The following is a 22,387-nucleotide window of genomic DNA, read 5'->3' as shown; positions in this document are numbered from 1 at the left end:
TCTCAAATTAATTTTGAATAAAGACAGTCATCACATTATTACTGACATGCCACCCAAAGTCAGTGCTATATATTAACTAGCTTAGAGTGAAACATTAAACATTAAAGCAAATATTTTATATCAAACAGGAGAGAAAAGAAACCAAAAATCAAAGTTATTAGAACTTATTTGAAATCATCAAGATTGGGACTAGAGAACTACAGCAGAGTGCTAGGACACAGAATTTTCAAAACAAAAAGAGTTAAAATTGTGAGAGGAGGAGGTGATACAATAAATACAAGCTCATATGTGTATTTCTGTTTTCTTTTAGTTTCCATATTTTATTTCACATAAGAAAGATAAAAGCAGACATCCAGGCCAGCTGGCCTAGCGCTCTGAGCTAGGCCTAAGGTCCTTCTTTTAAATGTTAACAATTTCATAGAACATCAACATCAATTAAGGACACCCTGTGACTGTGAGGAAGTAAGGCAAAGAGTTTGTCTATGCAATAGAAGCAATAAATTGCTGAAAGAAGCAATAAATATACTGTGCAAATTACAAAGGCACCAAATGTGCCACTACTCTGGCTGCTTTGAGTGACTGCCGCTTCTTTACCAATTACATGTTCAGTCTTACGCTAGTCTTCTCTCCTATTTAAGACTTAATTAAGGTAGCAGATGATAGAATTACTCCTGTTTTCTAACAGCTTTCGAATAAGAACAAAGCCCAGTTTTCTTGAACTCTCCCCCAAATCATCTAACGGATCCAAATAAAATTAGATTCCATTCCATACCTTCTTACTAGACACCCCACAGTTCCACAGCGTGATTTGTCTAGCTGCGAATAGTGATATAGTTGATTCTTGGAAAACACAAGTTTGAACGGTGTAGGTCCACTTATATGTGAATATTCTTCTAATAAACACTGCACAGTATGTAAATGTATTTTCTCTTCCTTATAATTTTCTTTTTTTAAATTGTTTCTTTTACAGAAAGAGAGCTTGGGAGCAGGGGAGAGGGGCAGAGGGATGAGAGAAAGAAAGAATCTTAAAGAGGCTCTGCGCAATGCAGGGCTCCATCCCACAACCCTGAAATCATGACCTGAGTGAAAACCTAGAGTCGGATGCTCAACTGAGCCAATATTATTATTATAAATAATATTGGTAGGTTGCACATAGAAAATCCTAAACACAGTATGGTATTGCCAGATTTAGGTTCCATAGAATCAGCTACAGGACATAAAAACATGCTAGATTCAGCATATTTTCATCAATACTAGGTATATCCACTCTTTGTTTTATTTTTACTAGCAATCTCTTTTCATCTTTTATTTTCTAATATCCTCTCCAGGTCCTTATAGCAACAAAAGTGAAGGAGAGGGAGAAAAATCATAGAACAATCATTGTCAAAATCCTTGTCACATATTAAGCACCTAGTATATGTTATATCTATTCTGAAGACTTTCCCTTTTTGCTTCATTTAATCCTGTCTGCAAGTACGTCTCCATTTTCCAGGTGAAGAAAACTAAGGTTCAAAGAGATTACATAATTTGTCATGGTTACATAGGTAGTTATTACTGAACCTAGGTCTGGCTCACTCCAAAGCTTCTTAACCACCATGATATTCTGTCTCTCAATAAATCTCAGTGAACTGCTTTTTAGTGTTCATGTAATATTCCCTGCTTCCTACCAAATGCAAATTGTGGAGAAATGAGCAGACACTTAAATTGTGTGACTTATCTTTAGTTGATTGAGTTAGTTCTTATGGTGAAAGAAATGAAGCAAAAAAATATTTAGATAATATGTGGAAATGAGGATTCTGGGTTTCAACCCTGGAGATTTAGAATCTTCAAGTCCTGGTGCAAGAAGAAAAAGCTGGACACACAGAAATCTGGACAGTTATTTTCTCTTTAGTGCCCCTGGTACCGATACAGATGATCTTTGGACTACACACTGAGAAAAACTGATTAGCCTCTTCCCATTATGTAGTCATGGGTCTGAATGCATTCTATGTAGGACCCAAGTTGGATTCATTTTGCCATAAAAGACTATGTATATGTGTGTGCAAGGTGAAGAGGTGACAAGAAAAGGAAAACCATAGAAAGATAGGTCATCAGGAGAAAGGAATATTTTACTGGAATGGACTGAATAATTAACCATGTATTTTTCCTTTAACTCAAAGAGTGTATTCAACCTGCAGCATAGGTAAGCATAACTTCTTGATTCTAAGAATCTCAAAGACACCACCCAGCAATGGTCATTTCTGGTGCAGAGAGTGCAGTTCAACTTTAGCCAGTCCTCTCAAAATACTGTTTTTGATCACTGGGGAGATGATAGAATGGAACCAAAAAAAGCCAGTACCACTCTAGTCAAAAAACACAAAATGCCTTTCAAAGGGGGCATCAAGAGTACTTCCATGCAGTGGGGCACACAGGAAGCCTTCATGCTTTTCTCCTTCTGATACCACAGAAAAACTGCCTGGCTTTCCTTCTTCCATTCTTCATTAAGAACCACAATTACCTTTTTTTTTTCAGATGTGGAACTAATAACATTCTGTGTTAAAGTCCCCATTTAGAATGTAAACTCAGGCAGACAAATATTTTGTTGTTATTTTTTTATACCAATATATTCTTGTTAGTTAGAATGGCCCCTGATGGATAGTAGATGTTCAGTAAATCTTGGCAGATGTCGAGTGATGTAATAAATGTATGAATGAAAAAAAAAACCCACCAACAACAAAGTTTTCTTTATAATCATTATTCTTTTATAAAGCCATTTTTTTCCCAGTGGATTTTGTTGAAACTTACAGACTTCTAGTTTCTGTTCAGGTATGTAAAGAGCTTGGAAGTTGTCACTCCGTCCTAACTACAGATAAAGTGAATGAACTAAAATTCAAAAAGAATATTATTTAGATGATCTGTCAGAGAATTGTGGTCATAAGAATAACTACTATTCTCAAATTTGGAAGGACAGGTAGATATACAGAATTGCCAAGGGTAAACTTGATGTATACTATGGACTTTGGGTGACAGTGATGTGTGGATGTTGGTTCATAGTTAGCCACTTTAATGCAGGAAGGTGATGGAGGGAGAGACTGTGTGTGTGTGTGTGTGTGTGCGCGCGCGTGCGCGCGTGCACATGCGTGTCTGCATGTGTGTGTGTGTGTGGTGATTATATGGGAAATCTCTGCATGTTATGCCAAGTTTTGCTATGAACCTTAATCTCGCTACAAAATAAAGTCTGTATATGAAAAAAAAGAACTTTAGCTAAAACAAAACAAAACAAAATAACACCTCTACACTGCCATAAGTTTATTAAATGTGCTTTTCCTTCTAAAATATTTAAAGATACACCTTTGGGCTTTATTTAATTTTTCAATGTATTTTAATGTATGGCATTAATCTAAATTTGTATTATTTTTTCTCATGCATAAGCATTTGTAACATCAGTACATAATGCCATTGCCAATATTTTCCCTTCAATGTAGGATCAAATATGCAATGTGATTGAAAAAAAAAAAAAACTGTGCTTAGGTTAATCCAAAGCAACTATTTCAAAAGAAAGTAATTAAGTTATGGAACAAAACTTTGCATCATCATTAAATGGGAGTGTTTTTTTCTTTCTTAGTGATATTTGAATGTTGCACTGTACAGTCAATTGCTTCTTGGATTTTATTAATCTTAAATATGGATAATATGTAAATATAAATATAACACTTATTGTCATAGTAATTTCTAAAATGTTCTCTGGAAGTTTTGTAATAATTACTTATTAAACCCAAAGAAATGAAAATATACCCATACAGTTAAAGATGCCCAAGTGTGGAGAGTATCGTCCTCAAAGAAACATAAGGAACCTTCTTGCATGACATATTGTGTTGATGATTACAGGGGTATTCATGTACCAATCTGCATTAGGCAAAACAGTTAAAATGAGTGAACTTTACTGTGTATCTTGATTATGCCTTAATAAAATTGATTTAAGTACTCTATTAGTAATGATTTTTTTCTCTATTTGGTCTTTTTCTGGTTTGGAGTTGTTCATTTTACTTCCTATATCTGTTAATTATTACTATGCATATTTCTGAGCAATGTAGTAATTATATTCATTTTAATTATTTTTACAATTTTTAAGTTATTTAATTTATTGTTATATGCAGAATCTCTGTTGGCCCTTTAAAACATGGCCATAAAATACATTTAACTGATATAAATACTGAGACACAGGTTTTATTTATGTTTTAGAATTTAGATATAATAACTTTTTCCCACCTCTTTATCCTTATTCTTTTAATGTTTATCTTTTAGAGGTGTCATTGAATGTAACCGATAGTTGGATATTTTTATTATCTGCTTACCTCACTATACATTTCTGATGATTAAAATGTGTGTGGAATATATCCCATTCACTCAAGCTTTTGTGTTCACTTTGCCATGTTTTCCTTTTTTCTTCTTTTTCTTTGTTTTGGTTTGAGAAGTTTTTCAGAAGCTATAGATTTTCTTTTCTGTGATTACCTTTAAAATGTTAATAATCAGACTTCTAAAAAGCATATAGTGATTAAGTATCTACATCCATTTCTATCCATATAAGTACCTTAGCACACTTAACTGTCCAATTCACTTATCCATATCTTGATATTGTCATTTAGTATTTATATTTTACCTTCCAAAATTATAATTGTTTTTTATTTTTATTTTTACCAGATTATTAACAATTTTGATATTTTTTTGAGGAAGGAGAGGGGCAGAGGGAGAAAGAATCCCAATCAGGCTCCAGGCTCAATCTCACAACAATGAGATCATGACCTGAACCGAAATCAAGAGTCTCAAGTATAACCGATTGATCCACCCAGGCACCCAGATATTTCTGATGTTTTAAAAATTGTCTTATTTTTGTTTCTTTTTTCCCTATACCTTCTCTTCAGTTATCTTTTTGCTGAATTATATTGTTAATATAACTTTTCATAAGAGTATGTAGGTGATAAATTTTCTTAGTCTTTGTATGCCTAAAAATGTTTTAACTCAATCTTGGTGAGTAATTCATCTATATAAAAAATATAGACTGCCAGTGAATTTCCCTTACACATTTAAAGCATGACTTCATTGATTCCTATCATCTTTGTTGCTGAGAAGATTTATCACACTCAAATGTTATTTGTTTAAGAGGCATGCAATAAACTATTTTTGATACTTAAAAATTTTCTCTATATCTTTGATATTTCATAGTTTTATCACACTTTGTATTAATGTAGATTTATGTTAACTCTTCTTTACATTTGGGGTGTACCTTTGATTTAAGACACATGTCTGCCTTCAATTCTGGGGAATTCTCAAACACCAACTCTTGCTATGTTGCTTCTTTGTCAATTTCTAGGTCTTCTTGTTTACTTAAATCTTATTAGATATTTTTAGAGCCTCTTCATTTATCTGTGATGCTTTTTTTTTTTTGGTTGTTTTTTTAGTTTAGAAGTATTGTTCCAGGCTATATATTAGAATTAAGAAACTCCTTTGATGTTCATTATAGAATCTCTATTGCTTTCTTCAATTAAATGAGCATGTTTTTAATACAAAGATTTGTGACAGATTTATTTTTGAAATTTACATGTTTTCCTTAAACTGCCTCTTTAAAACATACTTAGGTTTTTACTTTTGTAAATGAAAATTCCTTTTGACCATTTAAGTGTAAAAAAACAATTTTGTTAGATATGACTGAAAATTATGTTTTGCTGCAATAATCTTGTATTTAGATTATTGATTGTTTTTGATGCCTAAGATTTCTCTACATGATTTAGAATTTTGGTTTGTGGGTTCATTTTGAATTGTGCATGTGTGTGTGCATATCTGTGTGGTGATAGCTTTTTCTTTTCCTGGTTCGTCTGTACTTAATGATTTTGCAATTCCTTTACTTGGTTTTTCAATCTTATTTCAGCACAAGAGGTATATGCTCTTTTCTCACTAAGAATTATAATGTAATACAGAAAATTTACTCAGTTCTTTATTTACAATTTTCTGTATAATTCCACCTCTTCCTATCAAAAGATTTGTTTTTTTTAATTTTTTAAAAAATTTTAATGTTTAGTTATTTTGAGAGAGACAGAGAGACAGAGAGAGGAGCATGAGCAGGAAGGAGCAAAGAGAGAGAGACACAGAATCCAAAGCAAGCTCCAGGGTCTGAGCTGTCAGCAAGAGCCTGATGAGGGGCTTGAACTCACAAACCATGAGGTCATGACCTGAGCCAAAGTTGGATGCTTAACTGACTGAGCCACCCAGGCACCCTTAAAGAGTTGTTTTAAATCCAAAGCCCAACCCCAAGGTGAACATCTCTCTTGTGGCATGTTGTGTGTGTTTGTGTGTGTGTGTGTGTGTGTGTGTGTGCACATACGTATGTGTTTTAAACATTTTTTTCTATAATAGAATTGGGATTTGAGATATAGTATAGTCGCTGCCTATAAATGGTGAAGGTACATTTATTTAATGAATCATCATGTGGACTAATGTTAGTACTCTTTTCTTTGAAGATGTTGACTTCCCAGTTTCTTCTAGGATTATTTCTTCTCCATACTTTATTAGCCACCTCACATTTTTTAGATGTCACCTTTTCACATTTTTACAATACTTAGTGCATACCTGTGTTAGGGTATTTATCCCAGTTTGGTAATAGAAAAACTATGTTGTCAGTGTAAAACTGTATTTATTTTCCATTATCCTCTCCTGAGCACAGTCCAAGAAACTCTGGAAGTGAGCTTAGGACTCGAAGAGAGGCAGGACTGTCTTGGGTATGTTGGTGGGGAGCATAGAGAACCAAACACAAGAAACTGTATGTTGGGTAAAGTGACCTAGAGAAGCCAAAAGATACTAGTCACCATAAATGAAAAAAATTGAGTGGGTGGGAAGGAGTTGAGCAGCAAGTATAGAAAAGCAAGAAGCAAATATGAATTAGAGGGTATGTACTAAGACCAAGAAAGCTGAACAGAGTATAGAGAGAGTTGAATTGTTTACAAATGTATCAATATGTAGATAAGATCCCTTTGATAGACTTCTTTGTGCTTATGGATGTCAAAAAGCTTGTTAAAGCTGAGATAGCAAGTCCATGGCCTGTGAGAGTGGTGTGCTAAAGATGAATTTTACATCCTTGTATTGAATGTTTGTATGTGACTCTTCTCAGTCCTGTGTTCAATGACATCACATTGACAACTTTATTTTTTATTTATTATTTTTAATGTTTTAAATGTATTTTTGAGAGAGAGAGACAGAAAGAGAGAGAGAACAGGGGAGGGGCAGAGATTGAGGGAGACACAGAATTTGAAGCAGGCTCCAGGCTCTGAACTGTCAGCACAGATCCGGACATGGGGCTGGAACTCGCCAACCATGAAATCATGATCTGAGCCAAAGTCAGACTGTTAGCTGACTGAGCCACCCAGGCACCCCACATTGACAAGTTTAAATTGGCCATATTGGGTGTTTTGCAACATGGAAATTGACAAAGTAGACTACTTCAAATATACATTTCTTAAAAATTTGGCTCATATGTAGTTCACTTGTTTTAAATTCCATGACAATGAAATGAGAATTTAAAAGGTTAAACATTTTTAACAATTTAGCTAGCTAGCATCAGTTACCTCCTTTAAAGGATAAATGTGTTTTCCAGTTTTTCACAGACATAATCTCTTCCATTTATTTGTATTAACAACCTAGCACCTTCAAACACACTCATTATGACCCTTGTCTTCATCTCTAAGAATTAAAAAAGTCTCTCTGTAGATGTTATTATTCTTGGTTTGAGTGCACTGTATTACATCTGCTATTTTATCCTAGCTGTAGATTTAGCAAGGTTCCCTAAATAGCAACCATAACATTAATAACAATTTCATTATTATAATAAATATAATGGAAGAATTTTTTGAACTTTATAACTGACCAGTCTGATGATTTATCCTCATCCGATTTTGTATGTCATTCCAAATAGAAAGCATTTTTACTATTCCTCATTGCTGTTAGAATAAAACACAAGTTTTATTACTGAAAAGGTTAAATTAGTTTTTAGGACAGTGTGATCAAACTATATTATGATTAAAAAGTCTACCTAATTAGATTGATCCAAAATGGACTTAAGATTAAATATGTTGTTAGGTTATTTCACATCATGAATAAATGCATAAATAAATTAATGTCATTTTATAATGTAAAGGATTATAATTTAAATTGAGAATTATTTTACTAACCACTGATGTATTTAATTTATATAAGGTTTATATTTTCTGAGCTTTTTCATTTGTTCCATACTTCTATTGACAGCTCTATCTGAGAATGGAAAGTAAAGTAAAATACATATCTTCAACACAAAGTTTAAGGAATAAACTAATAACACGGGTAGATTGTTGATATTCTTTTTTAAAATATCAGCAAAAATATGAATATTTAAGGAAAACATACTCATTTCTCAGAGAAAAGTCAAGTGTGTTTGCTATAGATTCTATAGCTTAATCAATTATTATAGTAAGGTAAATATATTTAGAATCGATGCAATGTGACTAGTCTGTTTGAAACATGCCACAACTGAAATATTAAATTAATCTTATTTTATTAAAGAAATTTAGGGTAAATTAATATATTTAAGTAGAACAACAATAAGGTAAAAGAGAAAGAAATGGCCCACTTGGGAGAAATGTACTAAATGTTGGTTTTCTTTCTTGTTCTTTAAATAAACTTGAAGGCAAATGAGGTGCTAGGAATCATCTTTGTTTAAAAAAAAACAAAAAACAAAAAAAAAACGTTGTATATGTGGACATGGAGTGAGACTTGCTAATAGACGTTACAAAATGGAATGGATTTCCTCAGGTAGTAACAATTTCTCAAAACTAGTGATGTTTAGGCACAGGCTAATACAGTGACATTACAGTTATCAATTTAATTGACTTTTTCCTTTTTTTCTTATATGCAAATATGCAAAATGTATCATTATTTCCTGTGTGTATGTATTGAAAATATTAATGAATTAAACATTATAGTGGATATCAAAATCAAGCCTACAGGTCAAGCAATCAACAGATAAATATATTTTCAAAGCTACTCTAGGCAAAGTACTAAATATTTCTCAGTATAATTTAGATCATGTGCCTTTTAGATCATAAAGAAGGAGCATCATAGCATTCCTTAAGATAAAAAAGTTATTTTAATCACAGTTAACATGTAATATGTAACATCTATTTTATGTAAATAATAAAACCTAAGGGGTACATGCACCCTGATGTTTACAGCAGCACTATCAACAAGAGCCAAACTATGGCAAGAGCCCAAATGTCCATTGACTTTATCCATGATGGATGGATAAAGATGTGGTGTGTATATATACCCAATGGAATACTACTTAGCCATCAAAAAGAATGGAATCTTGCCATTTACAATGACATGGATGGAACAAGAGTGTATTATGCTAAGTGAAATAAGTCAGAGAAAAAAATACCATATGATTTCACTCATATTGGAATTTAAGAAACAAAACAGATGAACATATGGGGTAGGGAGGGAGAGAGAGAGAGGGAAATAAGCCATAAGAGACTCTAATGATAGAGAACAAATTGAGGGCTGAGGGAGGGAGATGGGCAGGGGGTGAGCTAAATGAGTAATGGGTATTAAGGAGGGCACTGGTTGTGATGAACGCTGGGTGTTATACGTGAGTGATGAATCACTAAATTCCACTACTGAAGTCAATATTACACTATATGTTAACTAACTAGAATTTAAATAAAAATTGAAAAAAATAAATAAAATAATATAAAACCTAAAACACTTATGAAGTAATCATAAGTTGACAATTTTGAAAACTTAGGGAAAATCACTGTCATTCTATAACATGTTGGCGTAAACTGAAGTATACTCAACTTGAATTAATTGTGGATTGCATGTCAAATTTACCTATGAGATTAATTGAACATTTTATCTGGAGAAAAATGTCTTTAATATCTGGAGATTAAATGTTGTAATAGTGGTAGTAACACAGTCCTGAAAGAAAAATTTGCTGCTTCATTAGTACTTGCCCAAACACTCAAGTTCTTTGTCTTTATCATCTTGTCCCAATAGTGAAATTCTTCAATAACAGCCTGTTTTTTTTCAAAATAATGTTTTATAACAAGAATATTAATTTCTAAGTTTCCCTCAATTAAATTAATGAAAAAATAGAAGGTTAGAAATTTGCAAACTTTTCATAAATTGTGTTGAAAAAATTTTCTCATCCACATAGCGGATCTGTATTGCCTGAAACTAGCAATTAGAAATGGACACCCTGTGAAAAACAAAATGTTTTATAATAAAGAGAATTCTATTGGATTCCATGTCCTCTTGCCAGCATTACCTAAGTAAGATATTATGGGTATAAATATGGGAAGTATCTGAAAGTCACAAATCTGTTACTTCATCTTCAAGTTCATTGTTGTAGTGAGACATAATAAAAGGAAGGGGGGAGGGAGAACACAGCATCAGGAATCTATCACAGAGCCCCATAATTTCTTTAACAATGCCTCCATAGCCCACAACGCAGAAAGAAGAATTGTAAAGGAGAATAGGATTAATTTGCTTTGAAATGTATTAAAGCAGGATAGAGGGTGGCATAATAAAATAGGTATGTAAATGGTGAACCATAAATCACAGTTCTATTTACTCTATGACAGTATACATATCACACATTATTCTTCAAGACATAATATAACAAATACTACAATATAAGCAGCATTGCACTGAAACATCCATCATCACTAATTCCTCTCTATTGGAATACCTCTGCATTGGCTGATGGTTGAAAATGGAGATCTGAAAGAAAACCCACTGTATTCTACCTACAAGTAACTCACTTAAAGTATAAATGTAAATACAAAGACTCTTGTAGGTTAAAAGGAAAGTGATTGAAAGCTGTAGGTCATGCTAACACTAATCAAAGGAAAGCCAGAACAAGGTCTTTTAGTTCCAGAAGTGTATCCTGTCCCTGTTACTCCATCTAAACCTGAAACATAAATGAAAATGTGCTTTGTTAATGAGGTTGCTGGGAAATAGACATTCATTCTCTTATAAAGTTAGTGGAAGTGCAAACTATTAGATCTGTAGGGAGGATATGTTAGTTTCATTATACTTACAATATTAATATTAAAATTACAAATGGATTCACTCTCTGACTCAATTGAGAAATATTCTACATGTATGCTTTTTGCATTAAAGTCATTAATTGCAGCATTGTTTATAACAGCAAAGCAATAATTAAATAAAATAATCTCAATGTCTTTGGGGAAAATAATGTTAAAATACATTGCTACTATAGCAAATAATATTATGATGTGCTACTCTAGTCAATAAAGACGCTCTCTGTTTACTTATATGAAAATAGACTCTAAGATATATTAAGTGAGAAATCAAGGAGATGAGGTTTATGTATACAGTATACTACTTTGTGCATAAAAAGTGGAGAGTAAGCATACATTCACAAGTGGAAGAATTTTCTTTAAGACACTCTGGTATGACAGATAAGAAACAAATACAATTATCTGTGGGAATTGCAGATTGCCGGAGCACAGGGAGAGAAGTGTGCATTTCACTGTATGATTCAATTATGCAAATTCATCATCCATAAAAAAAGGCTAAATGTAAAAATAATAAAGACAGAATATCAAAAATTAAAGCAACACTTCCATTCTGATATAAAGAGATCCAGTCTCACTGGGAACCTATTTTCTTACTTTTGTCTGATTATTCAAAATCAGTTATTTTGTGTTTTCATTCATTCTCTTGCTATTTTATTTTTTGGAAAAAGTTAATTATTCCATGTAATGTAAGAAAAAATGAAATGAATGCTTTATTCATTTTGAGCCATATTATAAGACAAGAATGCCATATCATAAAATTTCCAGAAAGTAATGCAGGGAAGAGCTGGTTGAAAATTCTTGGAACAAATTGAAAGGTCAAAAATGCATAGGCTTATCCTTGAGAACAGCTGGAATGCCAAGATTTTCACACCTAGAGGGTTTTTGTTTTTTTGTTTTTTTGTTTTTCCTCATGGTTTTGTTGCTGGGAAAAATGAAATAGTTAATGTGCAAAGACAGCTTTCATCAGATATGTGATGAACTGTGAATACCTTCTGGGCATGAGTAAAATGAATTTAGTTTTAAACTTTATGGCTTTGAAATAGTTATTTTAATCGTATGTGAAGTTCTTTTAAATAGAATGATTTTTCCATTACTTATTTTAACATGGAATTGTCAATAAGCTTTTCACATAATACAGTTTCTATAGTTTTGAGACATTTGTAGATATATTAAGTCATATAAACTCAGTAATAATCACTCATGGACAATTTAGTGGCTAGCAGTACAATTTAACTGCACCCTGTCTGATTTAAAAAAATTAATATAAAAAACTTGAGTGGAAAATTTTCCTTCCTAAAACCTAAGAATTCATTTATCGATGGTCTCTGGACTTTAACTGAGAAAAGTAACCATGACTGGTGAGTAAACATTTTTACACTTTACTCACTTTCACTAGTATAATTTTAACACATGGAAATAGGTATTTTTAACCTCACTTAACACACATTAAAAGTGATTAAATAAAAGAGAAATAACTCAATTATAGCTGTGTCCAACTCAAAGTTTATTGATGAAAGTTTAAGCTCTGTGAAACCCTACCTTTTCACTGTCACACAGCTTTCCTCATTACATTCACATTACATGTTGCTGCCATTGTAAGCACTCAGTGATACTACTGATTCCATGCTTTTTCTAGAGTTTGGATCGGTTTGCCCATAAGTGAGAATAGATGCACTCCATTTTCTTGCAAATGATTTTCTTTTGTCTTGGATCTAGAATCACATTTAAGAAATATATTTGACTTGGAAATCATTTTATCACAAAATAAGAGTGACACCTTCCCAGCTATATTATCTTATTGGCCAAACATTGTCCTTTTACTGGGTACTTGGTTATATGCAGTATGTTATATGCACATAGCATAACTTGGTTTTATGTGAATGAGAATATCTTTGTAAGAAGCTAGAGCAAAGTTGGATAAGTGAGAGACAAAATTGCATGCAATTTTAATCATATCATTTAAACAGGGTTATAGAATCGTTAAAAGTATCGAGAAGAAAAAAATACAGTTACTTCTGATTATACCTACTGATTTGTGCGTTCAAGGGTAGAATTCTTTCTTATCAACTTTTACTACCATCACCAAGCTGGAATGAAAAGATAAACTTTTTTTTCTAATTTTTAATGTTTATTTATTTTTGAGATAGAGAGTAGGGAGGAGCAGAGAGAGAGGGAGACACAGAATCCAAAGCAGGCTCCAGGCTCTGAGTTGTACGCACAGAGCCCGACTTGGGGCTGCAACTCATCAACTATGAGATCATGACCTGAGCCAAAGTCGGAGCTTAACTGACTGAGTCACCCAGGTGCCCCGAAAAGATAAACTTGAAAGGCTGATTTGGTATGAGAGAGACATTTAACATTTCATTAACAAAACAAAACACAAACCTGTGGTATTGGTAATTTTGTGCATTATGTAAGGTATTCGTACCAGAACAGACCAGGCATTATTGTTTTTCATCCAAAGGAAAATAAATATATGGCATCTCACCCACTGGTGTAATAGAGAAAAATTTTAATTAGGTAAAATATTATGACAACTTGTTCAAGAAGTACAATTCATATTAAAGACATTTATAGATGTGAGATAACCTAAATAGAATGAGAAGTCATTCCTCCTTAATAAGTAAGTAATTGTTAAAATTTCTTCAAAGCAAATGGGAGCAAAGAAATCCTCCAGGGCATGTCACTGATAAAAAACTAAGTCGTTAAAAGCCAAGTTTGAAATATTTTTATGCAGACATAGAAGAATATTCTGGTAATATTAGCTGAAAGATATTACCAACCATTCCAGGGCAGAAGGACACATGAAAGAATAAGATGGTATGTGCAGAAAATGATCAGAAGAGAAAAATTCTCTTGATTTAAAGAAAAAAAAAAAGAGGAGATAGCCCTGGGACAAGAGCAGAGACAATTGCCTCCCATTATTACTACAAGGATTTTCATCATATCCAAAATTATATTTTGGTGTGCATAATTATGCTGGTTAGAAAACATAATTCTCATTTTAAATTGTTAACATAATTATTGTCAAATAACCTTCTTTGTAGTTGTTACAAAGTATTGACTTAGATTATTCTTTCAGATTGGGACTGTTTTTCTTGGTCAACTGCTGTCAGGATTCCTAGACATAAAGGGCCTCAATTTTGTAAGAAACATCGTATACAGAGTATTGCTTCTATTTGGAAGTGTGCATTATTTTTCCTTAAATCTTATTAAATCTACATAGATATATTTGCATTTATAATTATCCATCTCACAGATACCTGGGTGGCTCAGTCGGTTAAGCAACCAGCTCTTGATTTTGGCTCAAGTCATGATCTCACAGTTCGTGAGATGGAGCTCCAAGGTGGGCTGCATCCTGACAGTGTGGAGCCTGCTTGGGATTCTTTCTCCCTCTCTCTCATCCCCAGCCCCAACTCTCTCAAAATAAACAAATATACATAAAAAAAAATTTTAGATATAATTATCCATCCCAGTTTTACAACATAATATTTCAGGTCATATGTTTCATTCTGTGAAATTTTAGATGTGTCAAAGTGTTCTATTTTCTTCTTCTATCCTTTTTTCCCTTAAGCTTATATTATGCTCTCGTATTTAAGAAAAATATTAATAAATACATTTTTCATTCTGACCATAATTTGGCAATTAGAGGATTCCTTTGCCTGTTACTATCTAGTGCCTTGCCCCTGCTTATTAAGGACCTTTAGGACAAAGTTGGTGGCTAGTTACCTTTAATCTCACCAAAGAGTAAAGCGAGATAAAAGTTCTTAACTTTTATCAGGTAATATTTTCACATGATAAATACTGATGATAAAAGTGATTGAATGGACTGGGTTCCAAAGGTATAGAGACACTTTTGTTCACAGAGGTCTAATAATAAATAGATCACCTGTTTTTGAAAAAAATAATTGAAATGATATATGATGATGAGATTTAGGAATCTCCTTACACATTCCATAGATGTAAATGGCAATGGCCATCTAATTATAGACATGGCACTTAGGAGAATATAATGGCAATTTTAAAAAAGGGTGGCAGGGTATGTATCTTTACCCTTTTTGCTCTTATGGAATAAAATACTTCAAAAAATAATTCATTGCTCCTTTAAAAATTTAATCTTGGAAAAATAATTCCTGGACATGCAAGTTATTCAATTTGGTTTCCAGTATGCTATGTAAGTACATCAGTCCCCAAATTTTTTTTCAGAACTACAGTTTTTAACAATTTCTTAAATCCATAACTTTAGTTGGGGGGTTCATTAGGGGTGATCAAATCTTAGAGAAAAACAAATGTAGTCATTTTGCCTGTAATGTGTTATCATCATTATATCTTACATTATTTTCAAATAATCTTTATTCACAAGTTTCATTTTAAATTGTGATTATGGTCAGAAAAGTGAGAATGTAAGAACATAACATCTATAGTCTGTATTATTCTCCAATACTAACATCCCTAGTTATTTTTCCTGTTTACAAGTCAAAACACTATTTTCTTTATGTGAGGATAGAAGTTTCAACTGTTGTGTAAAGATCACACTGTCTGTAGTTTGTTTGTTTTTTTCATTTTATCCCTTTAGTGTTTGAATGGGTGACTCATTTCTTTGTACAGTACTTAGAAAAAAACTGAAAATCATGAAAAAGTCTTGAATAAGAAAATAATAACATGATGTTGTCCATGTTTAAAATAGATTAACCTTCTGTTATGGATGATACAAAGAAGCATTTAAACAGAAAAAAGATATTAAGAATGATTTTATTTAATAACATTTATTTAAGCACTTATAATTGGTGTGCTCACTTAACACATATCATATATTTGTTAAATAGAGTGATGGATTATATAAAAAATACACAGTATTTATTATTTTAGAAACAATAAAGTGAATCATTTAATATCTATTTATTTAACCAGGATTTTACCACTATAAACAAATTTTCGCAGCCCTGATTGAGTCTATTTTTGTGTTAAGCTTCCTTCTTTTTTTCTATATAAAGATAAGGTTTTCTTTCATGTAGCAAGGAAATAATTTTATGATCATTAATAAAATTACTGATGCCAATAGCTATCGTCTTGCCAAATACATGCTTTTACACTAAAAGGGTGAATTTATATTAAAAGGGTGAATAGCAGCCCAAGCAAAAGTATTATTAGTATAGCGAATGATCACTCCTTATCGTTATGATGATCTGGAGAATAAGGAAGGTTTGAGGAGTTGGAGTCTGAAGGCAAACTATCTACTATCAAACATGGCTGTACCATGTCCTTACCTTGGCCCTTAGCAAACAGCTTTACTTCAATCAGCCTCTTTCTTCAACTATAAAATGGGGAGATTATCATAATGAAACTCCATAGGATGGTGGTAAAAATTTAGGGAGAAAATCAACACTTAAGGCTGTGCCTAATATATAGTGTCATACACGTGTTGGCTACTTTCAAGTGTATATGTGACCTGATAAATTTTGTTAGCCAGAGAAAAGGTGGCAATCATTTTGCAGTATGTGAGTGGATCAAATCAACGCCTTAAGCTCATATGTAGCTATATGTCAGTTATAACTCAATAAAGCTGGGGAAAACACACAAGAAGTAAGTGTTGTCTAATATTAAAATGCAGGTGAGAGACCTTTTAGTTGTAATGATGTCATTTACTTATATTTTCAGTATTAATTATTCATTCCTTTAGTCCCCTCCAGCTGCATTTCATTGTGTTTAAGGAAGTAGTAATCACTTCAATTATAGATAATTTCATTATAAAGAAGGTGTTCAAAGTGATAGAGCAGAAAAAATAAACGAGATTAAGAAGATAAAATTTAAGTATAAAGCAAAAGATAATTTCTTCATCATATAATATAATTTGCAGTTTTTGACCTTCCATAATTGTAGCGTGGGGATAGATATATTATTTTAAAACTTTTTTGGCATTTTCTCTGTCATTTTTGTTGGAGAATAAGAGAAGAGATTTTTCTGTTTCATTATTTCTTATTTAATTTTTCAGAGTGGTTTACTAACTAAATAAATATAACAATATGCTTCAAAGTATATTCCATGGAATATCAATCTAAGAGAAATGTCCTGAAAAATAGATCCTGTGATCAAACAGCACATTACTCGATAAAGGATTTGAGAATTTATGAGATAAAAACATTAGTTGTTTTACTAATCATATCCCTGTTTTGTAAATCATAAATCTGCTTGGCACAACACTTTTTAAAGACGTATAGACCAATGTTCTGTGGAACACTTTAAGATTTCTGTGTAATCTTAAAGTGAAAATGTCTGATCTCACCCTAATAAACAAAAGAGCTAAGTAGAAACTTATTTGTTTCAGGTTCACAGGTTATGAGGTAAACATTTGATTTATTATTAACAAATTTCATTACTCTTGTATTTTACAACATTAAGTTCCAAAAATCTATTTGCTTTTCATATTATCTATCTCCTAAAAAACTCAGTTGAATTTGCATTTACTGTAACAGCTGTTCAAAGCATCAACCAAGATTCTCCTTCTAATTAGTCAAGAGGGATGTGGAAACAAGAAATTAATTAAAAGGTAATGATCAAGTAAAGTAAAAACTCATACTGAAAATAAAATTTGGTAAATATCTATTCTCTTACTGATTTCTATAGAAGATGTTCCTTAACTGAGAGTGAAATTACCTAGAGATGTTTGGATATTGTTTACCAGGCTAGCTGTGATTTCCAGAAAACTGAGGCTTTAGCTCATGAGGCACCCAGGAAAATTTTAAACAAATTTGAACATGAGCCTGTATGAAATGAATAGTTTTAAGGGTAAAGATTTTTAACTTACTATGCTAATAAAACTTATTCCTTGCCTTGATGACTAAATATTATCTCTAGAAACCTAAACCATTGTAATAATGTTGTAGTGATGATACTATTTTAGCCCACTGTCATATTTTGAGTGTTTCCCTTTAACTGAAATTTCCAGACTCTTTTATGTCTATTGTCTTCATGTTTAAAGTTCTACCCTTTTGTATTATACTTACTCTACCATTTATTTACTCACTGAATCTCAGGCCTAAATGGACTATTCTATACCTAGACTTGTCCCTGTATTGTCTAGGACTAGAAGTCTTTAAACGTTTGCTAAGAATCTCTCATAATTTAGATGCTAATTAAGTTCTCTAAGATAGTTAATTAAAATTAAGATCTCAGATTATATATCGTATCTTCTCACAGATGGAAGTGGTATCACTATGTTTTTGGTAACATTTTTCTAGGAAGCAAAGGGGCTTAATTCCACCTCATTGCTAGTGAGTCCTGAGATCTGTGTAGGACCCTTGGCTCCAGCTGAGGCACAACTTCATACCTCAAGAAGAATAAGACAGGAGCACTGCTTAGCTTCTTCATTCAAAGCTTTGGCTCCATCCCTATGACCTCACAGTACTGGGAGACCATATCCCAGTAGGATAATCCCATTTAGTGTCACATCTAGGTTCTCCTTTCACCTTTAGGTTCTTCCTTCTGACTTCAGGCTCTCTGTCATGCCTACTAGAATCTCAAATCAGTCATAAGTAAACATTTGTATGTCCTCAGATTTCTGGAAACATTCCGTTTATTTCCTTTCCATATTGAGAGATTATTTCTCTCCAATGACACAACCCATTTTTACTATTTTTCTGAGAGCTGTGTTAATCTGATGAGTTTTTTTGACTTATAAACCCTTTCTCTCTCTCTTCCGATACACACACACACACACACTATATATATATATATATATATATATATATATATATATATATATATGCTATAGACAGACTTACTCTTCTTTTCTACTTCCAAACCATTCGTCCTCATACCTTCCTCAAAGCCACTGGTTACTTTCTTAGGTATTGCTATTTACTTTACAAACTGTTACCTCTCTTATTTACCTCTCTACAAAACTTATTCATTGAAAATATCATCAAAGAATGATTTCTGACTTTCCACCATTTTGGTCATATGTATGTTTCAAATTTAGTGTTTCTGCAAAGGAGGGAGAGATGGGGATTTGTTGACAACTTAGAGTTATTGGTAAGTATTTAGTGGAATACTCACTAAATGTTTATTAAATCCATTAGTGATTATTGTATCTTCTCTTACTATCTAAGAATTATCCAGACTACTGTAAAAAGTCAGTCTTCTTGATGTCTGGATCTCACACCATTGAGCCTACTTAAAAACATTTACTATTATAATTATTCTGTTTTTTACTGTTACTGCTTTTGCTTCTGCTGGATCATTTCAATTAGTGTGCAGATATCACTTGTTTTGCTTTAAACAGATTAATTTCTAGTGTCCTTTTTTACTATCTTTTACATTTCACTATTTGTTCATACAACACCCCCCACCAAAGAGTAATTGATACATGACATCTCCCTTATTTCCTCTTTGTTTTATTCCATTTGGTCACTCATTCTCATGACCCACAAAAATAATTCTCAGATTCACTAAGACCTCAACCTTGGCAAATGCAGTATTATTTTATCTTCCTTAAAATTGTCTGAACTCTCAATAATATTTAGCTTGGTGTATATTTTTTCTATAATTGAAAGCCTTTTTTTGGTTGTTCTAAGTTTCCGTGAAAATTTAATTGTTTCCCTGTCTTTTCTTAGTCTCTTTCTTCTGCTATAGTTAGAAAGTGGAAAACTACACAGGATTCAGTGTTAAAGGTTCTAGCTAATCATTTTTTTTTTTACTTTAGGCAATCAGAAAAATCTCATAAATCTGCTGCCGTATGTATCTTAATGGGTCTCAAGTCTAAATCTTCATCTCTGATCTAGCCCTGGGCTCCAAACACACATGAAACTATCTGTTTAGCATCTTTGTTTTGAAGACTAACTGGCATCTCAAATGTAATTCAGACAAAATGTACTTCTCAGTTTCTGCTGTAATCTGCTCCTTCTCTAGTGCATAAGTAATAAAACCATTCATTTAGTTCACTGAAAATTTTAACAACAAAATAGAAGATACTATTTATTTATCTCTTTCCCCATACTTGAAGCCAAACTATAAGCAATTTCTTTTGGTTCAACCTCAAAAATATTTTTTCCAATTTTAATCACATTTGCTGTCTTCATTTTACAACTTATTTTAAGCCACCATCATCTTTTGAACAGAGTGCGTGTATATACATATACATATACATATACATATACATATACATATACATGTATGTGTGTATGTGTGTGCGTTTATATAAAAACAGACTGCACATTTTATTTTTGACATAGCAGTTATAAGATCTTTCATTTATATAATAAACATTATCATAGGAAAGTCTTGCTTATTAACGTTTGATGGTTTTCATTTCAAGCAAAAACAAATCTAAATTTCCACCATGGCCTATAGAATGTTTTACAAGCTAACTTCTTCCCAACTCCCTGGCCTTATCCCCAGTCACTTTCCCTTATGTCACAAGGACCTGATGCAGTATCCTGACTTTGGTTCATTTGCTTGTTTTTGTTTGTTTGTTTGTTTTGTTTGTTCTCTTAATATACGTAAGTTTTGAGCATGGTTTCTCAGGGCTTTTTATTTATTTACTGTATTTTCTAATCCTTATATAGTTCTTCTTCTTAGTATTAGTATTCACAGATAGTTCAGCTATCATGTCTTCAGAGATTCCATCCCTCCCAATCCAAATATTCTCTTTTTTTTAATTTATTTTTTTATTCCTTATTTATTTTTGAGAGAGAGAGAGAGAGAGAGAGGGAGAGAGAGACTGTGAGCGGGGGAGGAACAGAGAGAGATGGAGTCACAGAATCTGAGGCGGAATCCAAGCTCTGAGCTCACCACAGAGCCCAATGCGGGGCCTGAACTCGCAAACTGCAAGATCGTGACCTGAGCCGAAGTCGACGCTTAACTGACTGAGCCACCCAGGTGCCCCTAAACTATTCTCTATCTTATTGTTATCTTAGTATTTGTAAAATTTACATCATAGTACATCACTATCTTTGTCATAGCTTTGAATCTTTATCACGTTTATATATTTTGTGTGTTTTTTTCTCTCTTCCCCTCATTAACATATAAGAAATCTGCCACAATTTAGGTGTTCAGTAATATATATTTAATACATTCTGACATGTACCAGTAATAAATTGCTGAACAAGAAAATGGCAGTACTAACCATTAAGGAGTCTACAATCTAGCAGAAGAAAAAGACAATTAAATATGCAACTCAATTAAGGGTTTCAAATTTATCATAAAAGAAGTATTAGTTGTGATAGTAGAGCATACGGGGCACAATGTAAATCATAGGTTCAGGAAGGTTTTATCCAATGTAATTGTGGTGAAAGGCAAAGTGTCTCACAAAACTGGCTCATATTGATAGCATAGCATATGTTCAAAAACTCCACAAAGCAAAAGGTAGAAAATTTATCCAAGACAGTAAAACTTCATGTGGATACAAATAGCATGATGTGGTAGAAGCTGAAGCTATTTAAGCAAGGGCGTTCCAACCAAGTTTAAAATTAATTATAAGTAGAAATAACTTCAAGCATGGGTGCATCGTAATGACATTTATATTGTAGACTAATCATTCTGATTGACAATTGAAAATTTATTTTGAGTGAAGCAGGTTATGAAATAGACAATTAAGGGACTGGTAGTGGACACAGACAATGATTCTCATTCACATGAACTCTACTTTTGTTATTCTTTAAGTTAAAAAACAGATTTTATTTTATATATATATATAGATATCTATATATGATCTATGAGTTTTTATGTAGATTATGAGATTTCAGAGTTTTTTAAGGTGAATAAATGTGTATTTGTTCCACTATTTTAAATTTCCACATAATATTTCATAAAACGAATGGCTGTATTTTTCATATTATTATTGTGGTAAGAACACTTAACATGAGATCTACCCTTTTAACAAAACAAAGTGATGCTTTCATTTATAAGAAAGAACAAAAAGCTAAGAACAGTTAAGAATAATACAATTTAGAAATCCACAGAATTTAAAGGTCACTCTAAATGTCTCTGAATAAGTCCTAGAAATAATAATACTGGTGCTTTAATCTTCTAATTCAACATTCCTAGGTGTGTGTGTGTGTCTGTGTGTGTGTGTGTGTGTGTGTGTGTGTGTGTGTGTGTGTATCTGTGTATGAAATTGTTTGGACTGTTTATTGAAAGATCCATTATAATCAATTATTCCTAAGGATACATTATGTATACATATTGGGAATATTTATATTTAAGAAATCCCTTGGGAATTTATTCAAAAAAATTTTGAAGTATTCCTGCCAAAGCACATTCAAAAATAGCAAATAGCACATCAC

Source organism: Acinonyx jubatus, chromosome B1 (assembly GCF_027475565.1).
Source record: "Acinonyx jubatus isolate Ajub_Pintada_27869175 chromosome B1, VMU_Ajub_asm_v1.0, whole genome shotgun sequence".
Taxonomy (NCBI): Eukaryota; Metazoa; Chordata; class Mammalia; order Carnivora; family Felidae; genus Acinonyx; species Acinonyx jubatus.
Note: the sequence above shows the minus strand (reverse complement) of the source record.